The sequence below is a fragment of the Olea europaea genome, chromosome 2 (assembly GCF_002742605.1).
Source record: "Olea europaea var. sylvestris chromosome 2, O_europaea_v1, whole genome shotgun sequence".
Classification (NCBI taxonomy): Eukaryota; Viridiplantae; Streptophyta; class Magnoliopsida; order Lamiales; family Oleaceae; genus Olea; species Olea europaea.
In genome coordinates this window covers 10,835,783-10,841,752 of record NC_036238.1, presented here as the reverse complement: position 1 = coordinate 10,841,752, position 5,970 = coordinate 10,835,783, and positions in this window count along the sequence as shown.

Sequence of the window (5,970 nt, the reverse complement as noted above, 5' to 3'; positions counted from 1 at the left end):
ATGGAATAGAAAAAAAATAATACCTTTCAAAAAAATTAAATGCCTCGTCAAAACTATATCATGTCCATCTCATGTGCGATTCACGTGCTTTGACTATAGTAATTTTAATCCAGTTATCAGTAACTCTTATATTCTATTGCTAATAATTTTCGTAAATTCGGCTTGTACATTGCCGATGTACTCGATTGTTAACAATATATTAACCGTGGGGCTGTTACAAAAGTGTTTCTTAATTTCCCAAAATTTATTTATTAATGAGTTCTGCCCCAGTTTTGTAATCTTTTAGTTGAAGTAATGAATTTTCAACGAGCTCTGTTTTGTAAACACATAAAAAGGAAATTTCCATAGTTGCGTCTAACACGTGCCTAGCGCACATGTCCGTGTCAGATATGTCACGCGCAGTCGCTGTGGCTCAGATGGCATATTGGTTCTTACTAATTATATTATCAAAAAAATCGGATTATGATCATCAAGGCTTATGCATAGAGACAAAAAAAATTTTAATCCTATAATCAGTAACTATTATACTATATATCTTATAAATGTAATAAGGTCACAATTATACAATTAATGGTCACATGTACATAACAAATCAAAAAATTTATAGGTCATCTGTCACATATTTTAAAATTTATTGGTCAAAAATTATTTTTTTAGTCACAAATTATCAAATTTTAATGTCACAGTTTAACAGTTAGTCATGAAGAACCAAATAGTTTGTCACATATACCAAACACCCAACCCCCGATCCCGATCCTGATCATGATCCCGATCCCGATCATGATCCCCATCCACCACTGATACTTGGTCACAAATCAATCAAATAGTTGTCATTAACACTCTTCATCCCACCCCATCACTATTGTTGCCACCGCCACCACCACCGCCACCCCCATAACCACCATCAACAATAACAACACAACACCATGACCACAACATCACCACCTTACCACTATCACCACCACCACCAACTAGATGTGAACCTGCCAACCCACCACACATCACATCCCGATGCAACACTACCACCACACCACAATGCTGCCCTGCTGAAAATCGTAGCAACCCCAAACCACCACTACCACCACCATAAACAACATCAACACCAACATTACACCCCCACTTCGCCACTACTGAAAACTACATCAGCATGAAAACCACCCGCCACTCTAAATATCTTTGAGCAAGTGATGACACCTCCGACATTCAGATTTGTGGGTTTCAGATCTTCAATGTGCCGCATACCAGCAGAAAATCGTGGTACCATCACCACATATCAGCTAAAATGTGGTGTAATCAATAGCATCTGTGCGACAAGCATAAGCATCACCTGTAGTAGATCTGCAGCGGTGGTATCTCATTGGCAAAGCTGCGGTGGCATTTGCAATTGGAACATCTCCATATTTACAGCTTTGCGATGGTGTTTGCATGAGCTTTGCATTCAGAACAGCTCATCGGAGCTCAGCTCATGGGGGTGTCTCAAGCTTCAGAGACATCTGCATTCTCCAACAGCAGAGAGCTTGGAGAAGGGAGAGGAGAGAGTGAAGATAGAGAGATATTTAGGTTTTGAAAATGAGATTGGGGATGAATTGAGTGAGGTCGATTAATTATAATATTATTATTATTATTAAAATATATAATTATTACCTGATTTATGATTAATTAAACTTTGAACCTGATTTTTGAAAAATAATCTTTTAAACACCGGTTACTGCGTAATATTTGCGGAATCAAATAATTAATCAAAACTAAATCACGTATCCTGTTATCAATAACATTTACCCTATATGGCTAATATAGCTAAAAAATTAGTCTCTTCCTTGTTCCTGCACAATAAAGGAGAACAAACAACAAATAAACATCATTCTTATTAGATGATAATACGGTAGATCCAAGTTTTTATCCTGCTACTACTCTTCTAGAATATTTATTTCTAGGAACTCTAGAACTTAGGTCAATTTCTCTATCACTCTTGGTCCCAAAATTGTCCAGAGGAAAGAATTGTGGTTCATTCCTACAGTTCAACAAGGATTCCATAAGCATCTTTAAAAGTTTCAAACAAATCATTGCCTCCTTTAGTATTTTCAACATTCATAACAGGACTATGTTCCTTTATCTTATTGATAACCTCACCCCTTTCAATTTTTCCATGATTACTCTGATGCCATTGTGTATTAATTATGCGCTTATTAATTTACTCACTAGGTGTTTCATAAGTGCCCAAAATCTATTTATTAACGAGCTCTGCCCGGATTTGGTGATTTTAAAGTTGCACTAGAAAATCACTCTCTTTCTCTCTCTGAAAAAATGAATTTACGATGTTTAGAACTATACCTTGTGTTGGATGGTATCGGGCAGGGCTTCATGGATTCAGGCATAAATTCGAATTAATAATACTAAATAACAGTGCTTGGATTTTAATCATTTGTATTAGCTAGTTCTTTAATTAATAAATATTTTCAGTGACATGTTGCTTTCACTATTCTGAAAGTTCCTATTAAAAAAATAAAAAATAAAAACTTGAGACGGTAGTCGCCGATTGATAGATTAGGGAAAAAATTGGGTTTTGTTTGCCTCCTTCCTTAGGTTAGACAGTTTGGTCCAGCCACCTCATTTTTTAATATAATTTTAATGCAAATAAATGATTAATCAAAACTACATCATGTGCATTGCATGTATTCATTGTACTACTGTAATTAAAATCCTTTTACGTATTAATTCTCTAATATGAAGTCATTGATTGTTTTCATGGTATCCTAGAACTTTTATCTATAAGCTACAATTTTAATTTTACATTGTAAACAACTTTCATAATTCATATTAAGGAAACTTCTTCCAATGTTCTTCTCTCTCTCGCTTCCCCATCTCTTTTGTCATTCTCTTCTTTTTGTCTCTTATATTTCTTTTAATTTTGTTAATTCTCATACAATTTAATAAGTGCAATTGGTTGTTATGTACGTACATCATCACATTTGTTTTTTATGTGAAATTTATCTAGAGTTATCTTCAATTTCAATCCAAATTGGTATTTGACGGAAATAACGATTTCTAGACAGTTCGACTTCGTTTCTTACTCTCTTACTGTTTCAATATCTTTCCATAACACATTCATTGTGTTACAATATATTGATAAGCTTGAAATCCAATTGTATCGACTCAAGAAAATGAGTGGATGAGATATCATTAAAATTTAACTAAAAGACGAGCTTATTATATAGATTTTTTGACACCAAGTTAAAATGTCCAGCCTTGATGCTATCTCAGTGGTCTGCAAGCTATCCTGGTCTTGAGAGGTCCAGCCATGATACATTCCAGATTGGAAGATCTGGAATTAATGCAAAGATTACTTTACATATGATGTCCATCGTAAATGCCCAAAATTCTCACAAAATTTGTAATCTCTTAGTTGAACTAATGAAATTTTTTCTCTCTTTCTATTTAAAATCCAAGTTTACTATTAATCATTGTTTGGATTGAAATAATTTGTTTATATTACACAGTTTATAAAATAAGCAAATTTATTGATACACACAAAAATATGTTGCTTTCAGTGTCCACAAAATTCCGCAAATATTAAAATCTATTAATCTACAAAGCAAAAACTATAGATGCTAGCCACCAAGGTTGGAATACATAAAAAAAATTGAATAGAATTGTACAAAATTAAATACTTAACCAATACTAAATCATGTTCATTTCATGTTCTTCGCACTATAAAAATTTGAATCCTGTTATCGTTAAATTTTATACTATATAGCTATTGATTTGTAAATTGGGACTCTAAAATTGCCAATGTTCTCATTTCTTAACTATGTATGATCTCTGAGGCCTGGTACAAAAGAAATTAAACCAAGGGGATTTTCATTTCGAAGGAGATTCAAATCTCATTTTTAATTGTGTTGTTCTCTACACCCACACCTTTGCTTGAACTGTCAGCTTTATTGCCATGGGACTGGTGGATTGCAGGGATTCATTTACAAAAAAATTAGTCTTATCCTTGTTCGTGCACAATAATGGAAAGCAAACAATAGACAGACATTGAGTCTCAGATGACTATATGTTATATCGGCATTTTGATACTGTTTCTACTTTTCTAGAATATTTTTTCTTGGAACTCTAGAACATAGGACAATTTCTTTATCACTCTTGGTCTCGAAAGATTCAAGTAATGATCAACAAGGATTCCAGAAGCATCTTTAAAAATTTCTACCAAATCATACACTCAGCAGTATATTTGAAAAATATACGTACAATATTGAGAAACAGACTTTGTTTTGGGGATTTATTAACAATTTAATCAATGGAAGATAGAGTTTCGATGGTATCCGGTGGTTTTTCATGGGTTTGGAAATAAATTCAGATTAGTAATACTAATTAATAGTGCTTGGATATAAATTATTTGTACTAGCTCATTCTTATAATTAATAAATATTTTTAGTATATGTTCTTTTCGTTATCCGCAAAGTTCTGCAGACCATATTATTATCAATAAACATGACAGGAACTAGAGATTCTAGCCACCAATTGATGGATTAGGGTAAAAATTAAATAGAATCCCATCTTTTGAATAATTTCTATGCTATTAAATGATAAGCAAAATAGAAGGTAAATTTAGATTATCACCATATAGATATGAGCAGTAAAGTGTTATCCTGGTAAAGTTCAAAAACTGTCTTACACTTCTAAATATCGATAAAGATGTGTGACATTTTAATTTTGTTTGAAATCACATTGTATGACTATTACACTTGTTTTCTCATTTTGCAGGTGTATTTGACATCAAAGTAGAGGTTTGTTAGGTACTTGATACCAAATACAAACCCGGGGCGATGATGATAAATCGGGTCAAATTAAGTTCTTAGGCTTCGTTCGAAGCCTGTTATTGAATACTATACATCAATTGACTTAAGGTTACAATTGATGGTCCAAGGAACCAAGATGGACCAAGAATCTCACATGTTATAATTTGGGACAATAGGGGCTCGATACACTTATTTACTTGGCCCATTATTTACCCACCCTAATTCCACTTATATAAGTCATTACATACAAACACACAGCTGCTTCCTTTGGCTCTTTGGCTGAAGGATTTCTTCCACGGTTTCTTTGGCTCTCTGCCCTCTTCGTGACTGTGCCTTCTACCTCCTATAGCCTACGTCTATTACCCGCTGTGCAACCCCAACTTCCTCTTTTTGTGCCTTGGTGTGTTCTATGGACGTTTACTTCATGGTTGGAGTAGGGTTCATTGTCCAATCGAGTGTGGATTTACCTTGTGAATTTGGGTTGGTGAATCTAAGCCCCATTATTTCATCTTTGATTCTGAGCATAGTTCTTGATAGGAAAGTGGTTTTCTTGCAATTTCTATATTTTAATTCGATTATCGTAATTTGGTTAAGAGTTAACTAACTACATGTTTCATTATCTCTATTTGCAGGAATCATTTTACAACAAACCTATATATCGCTACCAATTTCCATACATTCATCCTGCATATTGCTGGTGTACTTGGCTAACTATGAATAAACTATGGTGCTGGCATAGATTGAAGAGATATTATACCTAGGTGATTTCCATTTGGAAGGAGATTCAAAGCTCCTCGTTAACTTTCACACTGTTGTTACCTTCTGCCAATCTTCTTCTCTCTCATGCACTCCCATCTCTCTTGTCAATATCTTCTTTTTTCTTTCGTACTTTTCTTTTTATTTTACCAGTTATTCTAAAGTTTGACTAGTGCAATTGGTTGTTACATGTGTACGTCACATTCATACTTTAGTTGAAAATTAATCTAGAGTTATGTTTATTTTCAACTTAAATCTGTATTGAGGGAAACAACGATTTTTCAATCTAGTGTTCAACTTTGTTTGTTACTTTTGAACTATTTCAATATCTAACCATAACACATTCATTATCATACGGTACATTTTTAAGATTGAAATCCAACTGTATGAACTCTAGAAAATGAGAGGATGAGAT